Source organism: Mycteria americana, chromosome 1, assembly GCF_035582795.1.
Source record: "Mycteria americana isolate JAX WOST 10 ecotype Jacksonville Zoo and Gardens chromosome 1, USCA_MyAme_1.0, whole genome shotgun sequence".
NCBI classification, from domain to species: Eukaryota; Metazoa; Chordata; class Aves; order Ciconiiformes; family Ciconiidae; genus Mycteria; species Mycteria americana.
Window position 1 is genome coordinate 7111604 of NC_134365.1, and position 14516 is coordinate 7126119.

General features: G+C 38.1%; 1 protein-coding gene across 4 annotated transcripts in view; it reads right to left on the reverse strand.

The window, feature by feature from the left end:
• USP6NL (USP6 N-terminal like) overlaps positions 1-14516 on the reverse strand; it is a 127070-nt gene that overhangs the window by 90280 nt on the left and 22274 nt on the right. The gene's annotated exons all lie outside the window — the stretch shown is intronic.

The window sequence follows — 14516 nt, forward strand, 5'->3', positions numbered from 1 at the left end:
CATCATTTAGTCATCAGTATTTTAAGTTCAAGTTTCTCAGTTCATATAAATAGAATACCAAACAGGTACAGCCTTTCACATGGGACTACAGGATTTAAACCAAATTTTAATGGAAGGACTTTTGAGATTTGTCTCAGAATAAAGAAGAATGGTTTGGAAACAAAATCATCTGCAGTTGTTTTAATTGTGGAGAAAAAAAAAAGATCATTCAAAATAAAAGAGAACCGAAATCGTTTGCATGTTACAGCAATTTTGTAACATCTTTGTATTAAAATAAATTATTCTCAAAGCTGAAAGATTTTTTTTTTTTTTTTTTTTTAAGTTTTTAATTGGAAACAACCATTTTCCTGCTAATAAGAAATCTATGAACTTAAAAGGCAGGCACAAATAGGTTGAGGAGGGGAAGCTCATATAAAATACTGCAGAAAAGTTGTTCTAAATTAAAAAGGAATCAGAAATTGCCAAGAAAGACAGCTTAGTCAAATAAACAAAGCCCAAACCAAATCACTATTAAATAACAATTCTACAGCAGCAGGAATGTTTAAGATATGTTAAATAAATGTTGTGTCCTCTCATCCATCTGCCCTCCCCCCCCCCCCCCCCCAAACCACCTCACATTCAAGTGTATTCCCATTAATCCTAATTTGATTATCTCTTCTAAAAGCTTCCCATATCATGCCATTTCTGTAGCTAGGACGCAAGAGAGAATTTGTCGAGTTTTCCTAATGGCACTAATGACTTCAGTAGTTCTAACACTTACCAGCTAAAATAGCTGAAAAACTCCACTGGCATGCCAATACTGCTTCAAAACCAATTCTACAGATCAGTAGTTGGAAATGTTAAAACGTTTTTTTGGACAAGCTTATTTGTTTTTTAACATGGACAGAATATATCTAGTAGTACATTAAAAGAGCATAAAGGAAAATGTAGGACATCATTCAGACATCCCATCCTGGATTTACAGCACTTGTTGAACATGTCACCGCTCTTTGTCTTCAGCGCTGCTGGAAGTTACTGCTCTGGGCTGTGCTGGTAAACAGGATCATGTGAAAGCGCTGTAATCCGCCACAAGAAAAACAAAACTGCTGAATTAGCTCATGCTACCATCACTGGCAGTTTAAGGGAACTTGGACTGGAGAGAACGCGCAGGAATACACGTTTGCAAAGTTTAAGTTTGTCCGCATCCTCGGCGTAGCTGTAGTGGATTGACCCTTGGCTGGCTGCCAGACGCCGACCAAGCTGCTCTCACTCCCCCTACTCAACAGGACATGGGGAGAAAATAAGATGAAAAAGCTCATGGGTCAATATAGACAGAGAGATTGCTTGCCAATTACCCTCATGAGCACGACAGACTTGGCTTGGGGAAATTGATTTATTGGCAATTAAAAATAGAGTAGGATAGTGAGAAACAAAGCCTTCTTCGCAGTCTCAACTTCACTCCTTTGGTCCCAATTCTTCTACCTCCTCCCCACTGTGAGCAGTGCAGGGGGATGGGGAATGGGGTTTGCAGTCAGTCCCTAACACTTTGTCTTTGCTGCTTCTTCCTCTTCATGCTCTTCCACTGCTCCAGCATGGGATCCCTCCCACAGGATACAGTCTTTCACAAACTGTTCCAGTGTGGGTCCTTCCCACAAGCTGCTGTTCCTGGTAGAAAACCTGCTCTTGCGTGGGCTCCTCTCCAGAGGCGATAGCTCCTGCCAGGAGGATGCTCCAGCGTGGACTCTCCACAGGCTGCAGCTTCCTTCAGGGCATATCCACCTGCTCCAGCATGGGGTCCTCCACAGGCTGCAGGTAGATATCTGCTCCACCGTGGTCCTCCATGGGCTGCAGGGGGGCAGCCTGCTTTACTATGGCCGCCTCCATGGGCTGCAGGGGAATCTCTGCTCTGGCACCTGCAGAACCTTGTCCCTCTCCTTCTTCACTGACCTTGGTGTCTGCAGAGTTGATTCCCACACAATTTTCTCACTCTCCTCTCACAACTGCTGCACTGTGCTTTTTATCCTTTCTTAAATATCTTATCACAGAGCCTTATCAGCTTCACTGATGGGCTCAGCTTTGGCCAAGAGTAGGTCCATTCTGGAGTGAGGTGGAACCAGCTGTGTCCAACACAGGGGGCAGCCCCTGACCTCTTCTCACATGGGCCACCTCTGCAGCCCCTGCTACCAAAACCTTGCCACATAAGCCCAATGCAGTGGCCAACTAGAAACTTTCCCATGAATTTAGCACTTAATCTTGAGAGGCAGAGCATATACAAACAGAAGTCAAATGCCAGTCTTCAACACTTTAATGCACAACCTCTTGATCCCCTTTGTGCCCCTGAAATATCAACCCTACTAGAACTTCCACTTATTACTAAAAAAACCTCATTAAGATATTCTATCCAATGTCAGGATCACAAATCTGGGGTAAAAGACTACTGATGTTCCATGCAATTCTATAAATAGCACTCTAGTTTAGATGGGAAGAGTGCTTTTGGAGCAAATCTCCAGATCATCTCTATTTACTGTTCTTCGGTTTGCGCTGGGAAGAGCCATGGAAGTATGCAAAACTGGATTCCTTCCAGATTAAACTATCTGCGAGATGCACTCCTAACTCTAAGTTATGTTCTGCCCAGAGAATAAGGCCAAGGTTTGCTCTAGCCTGAAAAGCCTGCTGAAAAACAGAGGGATGTTGGACCTTCAGGTTTCCTCTCTAGATCTATTACTACAGTGCCACGCTACTTGCTAACACGGACAGAGTCTATAGACTGCTGTTACATTAAATACACAAGCACAGGCCCCAGCACAACCAGCCATCCGTTGATTTGCCTAAGCATATTTGCTCATTTTTCCCTTTAGAGCCTATCTGCACTATTTATAGAATGGCTTTACATTCTTATTAGTTACCAGACAATGATTTTTAATACATGTTCCATCACTATGAATACTCCTCTGTGAAGCTTTATACATTATGTAAAATAGGCAATTATCACTGCACAGTTTAGAAGGTCATTCCAATGCCTATAAACTAAATAGTAATGGGAATTGGAGTCTGTGTAGCTTTTTTTATTTTTCATCTATACATTTGGCAAGCTCCAAACTAGCATTCATCCCACATATTTTAAAACCTAACTAGGGTACTAATTCATAACACAGAATTGACAAAAACATTTTTATTGATCTACGTATCTTTGATTTGTGTAACACGCGCTCCACACAACAGCCTGCAAACATAACATTTTCTTTTACTGAGTGATGAGAGATGGCGGCTCCCGGACTCAATGCAGCTGCAGCATAGATGAGGAAATTTTTCAAAACATGTTAAAGTCTTTTCAATGTACAGCTGTCATCAGAAAAAGGGAAGGATTAGTCACGTTTTTTCTTTTTAGAAGGAGAAAAATTAGGACACAGAGCAACGGTGCAGCCATTTATCCATCACACAAAGTGCAACGCCTGAAATCAGCAGTATATCACACACTGGGGAGCCCTGGAAGCATCCCAAAAACCACCCAACACTTGAAAATGATGAAGAATTGTTCTACTAATCCAAACAATGTGACTTTAAATGAAACTGAAAAATATTTCTCTATGAAAGATCACAGCATATTCATGTTACCAAAGCCCCTTCATTAGTACAAACAGTATTTCCTTTTCTATCAGAAAGAGGAAGTCTCAGATCAAGGCAACTTCTCACATTCCAGTTGAGACCCATGAACTGTACTAGAACTATTTCCTTCAGACTACTGCTATTTCCCACTCCAAAATTAGGTTTAAGAACAAAAGCTATGCTTCCATTCTAACTGTGACAGGAATCAGTGAACCAAAATTATTAAAATTAAAATTCAGAAGTATATATTTCTAAAAACAAGCCTGAAACTTAGCCTTAACCTCTGGAAAATACTCCTGACAAAAGGGAGATTAAAAATGGCATGGAAAAGAGTACCCTTTAGTCAAAATATTTGGGGGGAAAATCTAGCACATAGTGTAGACTAGCAGACATGGTGAAATTTGCCTATTCACACTCAGGTTCCACCCCACATGCACACCCCCCACCCCCCCCAAACGCTTACGTATTAAATCTTGCCTGGTACAGTAGGTAAGTCTCAAAAGAAAAATGTCTCATCTAAAAACAAGGAAAAGAAAAAACAAACACTTTCCCCTTCAATTTCCAGGGAATAAAAATATTTCCCAGTCAATAAATGCAGACAGTTTTGCGTAACTTGAGTAACCCATAGCTTACAGGGCTCTGCCACTGGCTTTTGGAGAAATAATGGACAGAAATATTACATTTTGAACACTTCACGTTCAGATATAACTGGTGCCTGCATTGGTGCAAGGAGAGGAAGGTGCAGACATCACTTATACCACTATGACATGAATGCTGAGAAAAACACATTTGATTTTTATATTCTTAAGTAGAAACCTGTTTTTCAATGAAAAATTTAAACAAAGGGAAATAAAGAGATTTCTTTTCCTACCATCCCACTTGTATTTCATTAATATCTGTATTAGACTACTATCACATAAAGACCACCTGCTAATGTGCCATAGGAATGGAGTATCTGTATTGTGATAACATGTCATTCTGAAAGCACAACAGTGCCATACAAAGAACAGTTATCTTAAAATAAAACAAACAAAAAACCACACACACACACAGTGGGAAGGGAGGGAGAAATATCAACTACTGCACACAACTTTCTCTCCCCAAGGACAAGCAGTTTCAACTGTGTGCATCAAGATCGTACCTGGCTTAAAAGCTACAAAATTCCCAAAGTCTTCAGAACACCCTGAGACTAAAGGCACAATTAAGTCCTCTATGACTCTTCAAACAACTCTTGTAAATTTATTGCTCAAACTGCAAACTCCATGTGAAATATGCACTCAAGCTATTTCCAAGTGGCAGTAGAAAACACCTGCAATCCAGCAGTGGTACTGCAGCGATATCTGGCAAACAAGAGTATAAAAGAAGTCTACAAGCTGAATATCAATGAGCTTCTCCATATGGACAGAAACTGCTCACAAGAGCTGCGGTCAGTGAGCCTGGATTCCTTTTACAACAAAGCCCACGTGCGCACACAGAGCCCTTGTAGCTGGCAGGTTCCAAGATTTATATCACACTCATCATCACGGCCTGCAGTGAAGAGGTAAGTGACCGTGACTAACAACCGTGACACCTGATACGGGTGTCACGCTCTTCTCCTGGAGAGGAGTATGTGCAATCAAGTGTTTTCATATCTATTGTCTTTTATTTGCTTGAGTATGTTTCTGTGTAATAATGCTACAGAAGATAACAGTAGGAAAAAGAAACCTACATCACCTGGGACGTGATGCAGAAGGTAGTAGGGTTTGTTCCTCGAGGAAATCATTCCCACCAAGGACCTGCCCCCTCCAGGTACAGCTAGAAAATGCTTCGTTAGCTGCTTTATTAGCAAAGAGACAGCAACAGTCTTGGGCATCTGTGTACTTATTTTCTCATTTCCACCAAGAATTTAATTAACTGACATTAATTAAGTTTTCTGTTTGATCTGGAAATTCTGTTCAAATTAACATTTTTATGGATAGTTTAATACTAATGCTGACAGATAATTTATTTTAGAAGAAGCTGCTTGGACTTGCAACAAGAAGGATGAAACAGGGGAACCTATTCCACTGAGAAACCAATATTTTTATTTGCTGTTAGACATGACTAACTACAAAAATTGGATATGTTATCTGATTTGAGAAGTCTGGATGTTTTTCTCACAAGCTATACCAAAAGACCCAGAAGCTCAACAGGACATAAAACACTTTGGAGAAGCCAGATAAGATGTCCAGGGAAGTTGTGAATTGTCAATATACGCCAAAACACTACCCAAGCCACCCAAATGCCATAATTATCTGTTGTAAAAAGTGTCCAGCTGAGACCCTGTCACTTTGAAATATTCACCACATTTTAAGTTATTAAAAACAAACAGGCAAACTTACTAGCATTTATCTCTGCACTGTTGCTTATTCCTATCCACTGCAATTCAACAAACAAAATTGTCACCTTCTTAAGCTGTAAGCATATCAAATTCTGTGCAAGCTTCACAACCAATAAACATGGATGCTAACATTCATATTTTTAGATTCCAAATGTCATAAGCATGAGGATAGACTACTGGAAACTCAATAATTTAAGGCAAAAAAATTAGATGATCCCTCATTGCTTTAAGCGTGCACATCTCAACAGCACAAGTTTTCCTTTAAGAAAAAAAATAGGCTTTGTAGCGTCAAATAGTGTCAACATTACACTTTGAGAGCCCACAATAAGGAAAAAAAAAAAAAAGTTGTACATACTTGAAAATAGCGTATGCACAATTGCCATGATCTTACCAAAATCTGGGTCACAAAAATAGGTTCACCTGAACTATGAAAATGTAAGACAGAATGAGGCTTATTTTTCTAGATCCTTCATGCAGAGCTTCCCAGCCTTTTATCAAAAGTCTCCAAATCCAAAACTAAAATGTCTGGGCTTCGCTGTAAAATTCACATCACGATGGAAGTACAAGAGCAGCTACAGAAGGAAAGGTACAGGATACAAATGCCTTTTCACCATGTTCAGATCCAGGCTCGAGATCTTGTCTCTATTCCAAACACACTGGACAAATGCCTCAGGCAAAACAGAATCCTTGTCTCAGTTGCAGTACCACTGAAACCAGAAATCCAAACATTCATCCTACCAGCTCAAGCTCAAAACTATGTAACCCATTAACCTTCTGAAATGTTAAGCAAATACTTGAATGAATCCCTAACTCCCCACACACAGCTGTCCTCTTCTTTCAAGAAACCCAATAAAGCCACCTTGTTTTCAGTTGGTCTTTCCACCCAGCTGCCAGGTTCCCTCTGCTGCGGTGAAATCACAAGGGCGATTTTGTGCAAGTACTGCTGCTCCAGGTCAGCAACAGTCCCATGCTTTACACAAACTAAGAAGTCCAGACGGATTTAACACCATACATCCGCCTACTGCAACAGGCAAAGATTAAATTGATCCTCCATACCACAAGTTTTAAAAAGATATTAAATATGAGGCTTCGTTTCTACTTAGAGGGCAGCTAGGACCAAACCAATGAATTTGAATTGTAAAAAGCTCTGAAGGACACAGAGGGGCATCCCACTGCCTGTGGGACTTAAAACCACAAGACAGTCTATTACCAGAAGAGGATAAACAGCAGCTTGCAACCATATATTATCATGCAATCTTTCTAGCTTGCATGTTGCTTGCTTCCATTTTTTACTATTTTGCATCAATAAAAATTTAACCAAAGCTATCCTTATATTTGAGATTTTTGACACTAGCTGAAGAAGAGAAGCTTGTTTAGACTCTTGCAACACCAGTGAAACCAGCCCAGGGTTTGCTACTATTACTTTAAATGTGACTATCCTTGGATGGATTGAAAACAACCGCAGCAGTCAACAATTCTAGCAAGTGAACAACAACAACAAGAAAAAAACCACCACACACCCGCAATTCCTTTCGAGTATTTTTTTAAATGTGCTCTTTCATCTACAGGACAAGAATTGTGAACTCTGTAGCTACGTACAAACACACACGCCCCTAAAGTAACAATAGTTTTTTTTCTTGGAGTTTTCTTACAGTGGGTGTTTTAAAAAAAAAAAAAAAACCAACCCAACCAACCAAAAAACAAACCCACACACACAGCAAGTCAGATCAGCTTTGCTGATGCCAACACAGCTGTGCTGATTTATACCAAACTGAATTTCTGTCCCATCTAGCAGAAACATCACTGTGAACCTGTTGTGTTTTTCCCCATTACATTACTGCACTGCTCCTTACTCTTCATTCTTTTTCAAACCTACTTTTTCATAGGAATATTTTAAGTTAAGTTGCCACATTTCCCATACACTACAAATAAGAAATGTAAAATTGTATTTCAGGATTATTGAGAATATTACAGTTGACAATTCATGGGCTTAGGGTCCCACCTCCCAAAGAAATCCCAACACATATTGGAATAAAGAATCATGATATGAAGCTGGAGATCAGTCGGTTTTGTTGTGCTTTCCTTCTTGTAATTAGCTCATTTCAGTTGACTAACATTACTGCATAAAGAAAGAACAAGAAGTACTTCATTTTTCTGTAGTTCCTCTATAGCTAAATCAAATTCAAGCTGTCTGTATTGATTTTGTTAAGCCATAGATCAATTCCCAAGATACAACATCCAAGTACTTTGTTAAGTGATGGTACCTACCTAATAATCAAAGACCACAAAAACAGACACTAAAGTAAGTCATTAACAGCTACATATGGCTAAGCAGCACTGCGACCTTTCTTAATCACTGCATCTGGCATCACACAAATGAGAAGAATGAAGTATTTTAAGCATTTTTTTTTTAAATAAAGTAAAAAGGCAATAAATTGTCAGGATAAGACATGCAATAGAAAAGCCATAATGTATGTATATCCCATAAAAGTTATTACTATTCAAAGTGAGAGACAGTGAATGCCAGCCACAGAAATAAGAGTATTTTTGATAAAAATCCTCTAGATGAGTACTGTGTGTCCAGCTGTTCAATGATCCAACTGTATTATTACTTGCTTGTGTTGGTATCATCCTGAGGTGGAATTCCTCATACTCTTGCAGTAGGAAGTCTCAGCAGCACTTTACACTAGCATCACCACTGAAGGAAGGCCACCCCCATGTATTTACTCACATCCCACTGCTGGCTCCTCCTTTGACCTAGCATGCACATCTGTGAACCTGCATCAGCAACTGGGTTAGTTAAACAGATCAAGATTAAAACTAGCTCAACAAGAAAAGCATAGTTTAATTCAGATCAGCTTCCCAATTCAAACCACTATATGACTACGCAAATGCTTGTGAAGCTCTATAGGGATTTGAATTGGGATGAGGAGACAAAATGAGCAGCAGAAGCAAGGCAGGAGTGCATCTCTAAGAGGAGTCATTTATGCTAGCATTAATTATCTGTGAAACCACAGCTGAAAGGCCTAACTTTAATACAAATATAATAGTGTCAGTAGAGCCTGTTGAAATACAGTTACATTTTGTCACATTGGTAGAAAATTAGCCATGGTAAATAATGAATTGAAGCTGTGTATATGTACTGATGAGCTGCAGAATACAATAAATTATCTTGACTGCCATGGGCAAAATTTCATATTTAATGACACAAAAAAAAAAAAAAGATTTAACTCCCTGCTGCCAGACTTGGCAGCTCATTGAACAACTTGCCAAGTTAATTTTTATTTTAATTAATAAACAAATAAAATTTACTGTTTGCCCACATTCTGGCTTTATGAGAAAAAGATCACTCCTCTCCCCTGTCCATTCTACCTCTAAAAAACAAAGTAATTCGAGAACAGGTGTACAGGTCTAGAAAACCTTTACTTCTATCCAGCATTTCTCAGTTAAAATACCCAACCTGGATTATAACAGTATTCCTTCAACAATAAAATACCCATGACTACCCAGCTTTCATTCATATTCACATGAACTGTAGTAACACTGGTTGTATGGAGGATCTGCTACAGTCAACTGTCCGTCTTCAAGCAAGAGGTCACACTAGATTGTGATAATCTCATCTACCCTTTAAATATACCGATTTTTCACATCTAGGTACACTTGAATGAGAAGACTTATTTTCTACCTCCTAGATACAGTCTGAGGAAGCTGAAGTTTTTCTTAGGGTTCTTTCAACCTAAAATACCATTAAATAATGCTTTTGTCAATCAGAAGACACTGCAGAGTATGAGAGGCGATTGTTTTTCAAAGAAAAGATTAAGGAAAACTCTATGTATAACAAAATCACACAAACTGGAAGAATTCTTGAAGCAGCTCCAGGAGGGACAAAAACAAAAATCTGAATTCCATTTGATGGTTTGGTTTTTTTTCTTAAATGTGAGAAAAAGCCATCTCCATCTACCCGTTTTATGCAGAACACCATTTGGGTTTCATTAACAACTTTACCAAAAAAAAAAATTTCTCCAGAAGTTATCCAGTCCTGCTGCGTTCCTTGTCTATGTTCAGTTTCCCTGGAAGATAACAGATGATTAGCCTGTGACAAAAGGTGCAAGATCAGGACCAGAGGAAAAAAGTTCTGATATAGGAAGTTGGCACCAAAGAGATACAGGCAAAAAGCCAGTCTATTTTTTTTTTATACTCCTGTAAAAAAAAAAAAAAAAAAAAAAATCTAAGCAATCTTTGAAAGCGTTACTGATTTGTTCAGTATTTTGGTTCTGGCTCAGGAGTAAGAGGGAGGCAGAAGAGCTTTCTTCAGAAAAATAATCTTATTCTTGGTTTGCATCAGAAAGCATGCATATGCTTTCATAATGTCACTTGCTCAATCCAAGTACACAAAGAAATACCAGTTATCATGACAGTTGTTGCAACAACCCTTTGTGGGACTAATCCAGACCTCGCGAAAAGAATATGAGATTCTCCTGTGACCGAAAAGGAATCATGGTCATCTACCACCTGGATTGGAGGAAGAATCACAGAAGATGCATGTTGGGCTACAAAGTATGCCAAAAACTTGAAAAATTGGGCCAAGCTTAGCACAAATGCGATGCTTGTCAATGACGGTCCCAGAAATTCCTCAAGAACTTTCCAAGCTTTAGGCTGCATGCTGCATTCAATGAGCTCACGTGCATGCCTGCGGAACAGTACTTGAAAGCAAACAGCAATAGCATATAGCTCTGCTCTTAAGCGAGTCCAGGGCAATAATCAAGAACTCCTAAGATTTTTATTTTAAAGAGAAATTTCCTAGAGAGTGATCATTTCAAAGTATTTAAGAGTGAGACAATTCAAAAGTAGTGAAGCAAATTCCTATAAGCAGACACTGAAAAGTAAAAAAAAAAAAAATTTAGAAAGAGTAAAAAATGGCTTATCACATATAAAAAACAAAAGTCACTTAAGAATAAAATACTAAATTTAAAAAAAAATCCTAAGAAAGAGAAAGGAAAAGTATGTAATTCTTTCTGAAGGAAAGCAGGAAGTTAAAAAAGAAATTAAAAAAGAAATTCAGGTAACCCTGAACCCCCCCATAAGAGGCAAAATTCTCAACCTCCTGTGCAAAGATGTTATAACAAATAGAAAAAACAAGAGATTGTGAAGAGAGTTTCCACCGTGTCACTAGTTACCTTGAGGGAATGCATTTGATTATACCTTTCCCCTACTATCACCAAAGGTAACAAAAAATACCATGGCTACTTGATGTTGGACCTTTATTTTATTTTCTCCATCTTGCAACTAATCAACTTAGTCCAGTCCAAAAGAAATAAACCAAAAAAGGAAAGCAGATTTCTTGCCAAGTCTAAGTCTGGAATATAAGGTTCTACCACAGTACCATCTGCAAGTGAATTCAGGCAGTAACTTCTAAAGTGTGAGCTATTGCTGGCACATTTAAACATAAGTATCCTCGCCTGGCCCAACATTTACATACCTCGTAGGCCCACATTTCCGGAATGAAAATTATCTTTGAAACTGAAGATATCCATAAGCTTTGTCTAAAACCTTAAAGGCTGAGATAAGATATATCGCCTAAAGAAATATAGGGGATTCCTGATGAGCATTATATTTGGCTTACAGCCCAAATACTGCGGTGACCAAACATGTGTCTTCTCTTGCAATCCGTAAAACACTCAAACCAAAGTTTTCTCTCAGGTATTCATCTCTTACACTGAAACACTACATGCCTTTTTAATTCTACAATTTTGATTTAGTTTTCCCATCTGCTAGAAGTATTTTAATACAACATCTGTTTTCATATCCTAACATCAAGGTGATGTTGCCAATTAAGCTCTGTGCTGTGACCATCTGTAAAAGGAAGGAGAGGGGAAAGAAGTAAACATGAATATTTCTTTATTAATTTTAAACAACTTGGATTTCAACCAGGATTTCAGTGATGGAAGAAAGAAAATAATGAATAGATTTATACTCTACATGGATTTCTCTAGGAGAAGTAACATTTGAATTATTTCTTAAACTTCAGAAAGGTTTCAGATCTTGTGAAATGTTTGGCTTTGAATTAGAATGCTTATCAAGAGAATTTTATACTGGCATGATTTAGGACTTTATCCAAAGACAGACTTTCAATCTCATAAATTGTTAAGAAATTCAAGTCTTGTAAAATAAAATAATGGCAACCTCTTCAAAATCTCTTTAGTTTCTTTACAACTTCATGTTCACCTTCAAACTTACAGAGCATGGAAAGTGTTACCCCTTTGACAACAAATGGACTAGAGACAATTTTTTCCTTTAACTGACCTGATGTTATCTAAATATGGTGAGGGTCTGGATTTTCCCCCAAAACAAAAACCATAAAAAGTAATCAAAAAGCTCTACACATTCAGCTTTCACTGCAATTGGAAGACTATGGAACACAATTACAGGATGGGGTTTTTCTTTAAAAAACAAAAACATCCCCCCCAACCAAAACCGGATACTCACATTTCAAGCAGCACAGTAAGATTTAAAAAAAGGATGGAAATGTGAGACATTATAAACCAACACTTACTGTTTAGCTCATTGCATTTATCACTAAGCAAGAACCTAAGAGGGCTACTCAAGTATTGTCTGATGTCAGCTCAACAGTCAAAGACTAAAGACAAAACCATAACCACAGGTCTTGCAACTGGGAGACAAGGTGGATACTCATACTCACACTGCCTAACTATTTGCAGGATTTAGTCCAGTATTTGTAAACCACCTATTTATCACACTCTTATGATACAGAAAATGAATTTAATTAAACTAGTGGCATGGGTTATGGCCACAATGAAAACAAACTCTGGCCTGTAAAAAAAAAAATTAGACTCGGCAACTTTGGCAGGCCGTTCAACTATCCCATTAAATCCTCATCTCAACCCATGAAAGTTAATAACGGGTTTCTTTTAAACAACATTCTGCAGGAATTTCTTCTGCAGAGATTGAATTTTCTTCTCCATAGTAGCTATGCTTATCATAGACCTTATAACAAGCTTCTGTTGTTGAACCACAGGTGCAAAAAAGACGCTCTCTTGGCTAGTAACCGTGTTTCCAGGTCTCAGCCTGAAAATAAATGTCAGGAAAATTGGAGGCCAGAGGAAGCCTTTCCCCCAGACCTTGTGTACTATTTATAAAAGCAGTTATGCGGTTAGGACATTCAGTCAATCTTGAAAAAAAGTTTTAAACTAGGTTTTAAACATGAAATATGCAATTAATACATTATACTACTTTGTAACATTTGTCTCCTGAGTGCAAGTTAGACCCCTACTGAAGGCTATGCTCTTCCTCCACTCCCCACGTGCAGTGACCCTCCTGCAAGTATCTGCTTGGTTATTTTCAATTTCAGTTTCTTGACTTCCTATTTTTCACGACAAGGGGCAGATTTCATAGAAAATTTTCACACAAGTTGAAAACAATGAATTTCAGACTTCTACCCAATAAATTATATTCTAATGATAAACATTCTTTTTTAAGGGGAAGAAGAGGATGCAGCCGAGCAGTGGGATTGAAAACCTTTACCATGTACCAACGCCAATTTGAAAGCACATTGGTAAACACTTCACATATCCCTCATGTCTCAATGAATTCACCTCACATTCACACTGGGCTTCCTAGCAACTCTTCCTTTACAAATACATTTTTCCATTTACTGAAAACAATAATAGGAATGAGTCATTTCTGTAGAATACAGTCCTTCACATACACCAGATGCCTAATGTTGCATGCTGTGGAAAAAAAAAAAAAAAAAACTAATGCCTACTCAAATTGCTGTATTTATCACAGAAGTCTGTCAGCATTTTGCATCTTTTGTAAATGTTTTCTTCAGAATGTTTGAGGGGTTTTTTTAATGTTAAGATCTTAATATTGCTTGTCAAAATGTACTACCAAGTTCTGTAAGAGCTAACATCTAATTAGCTCAGTTACTAGCAGCTTGAAAATACCACCCAAACAATGACCCAAAATTACTGTCTTTTAACAAGGGAGTAAAACAAACTGAGAGGAAAAAATTCAAAGCTTTAGAACTGAGAAAATGAGCATTTCCTTATGTTTTTCAAGGCTTTCCCTTCCAATTCCACTGAATCTGTTCCAATAAACTTTTTTTTTAAAATATTTTTTGGTATTATCTTTTTAAACCAGTTCTTACACTATTTCTATAAAAATCAAGCCTGACTAGCTAGCTATACACAGAACAGACAAGTAAAACTCCTGTCCCCTTCGTTCTTCTGTGTAACTACTGGAGCATAAGTACACAAATCAAAAAATGAACTGTGAACAGAGAACTGAAATTGAGTAATTCACTCTGATGAACTTATAAAACCGTTGGGTGAGATATTCAACCAATCACTGCAAAATCTAAAGTGGTAATTAGGAAGCTTGGCTTTATGAAATGCATGCCTTTTTTTCAGAGTAAGAGGATAACAGCAGAGCCCAGTTCTACCTTTATTCATTTTGTTTTCTTACAGAGGTGTTTCATTAACTAACTCACTAGAATTACAGCAGCCTGATGTTACTAGATGAGTGACTTAAAATAAAGGTACTTGCCTACAGC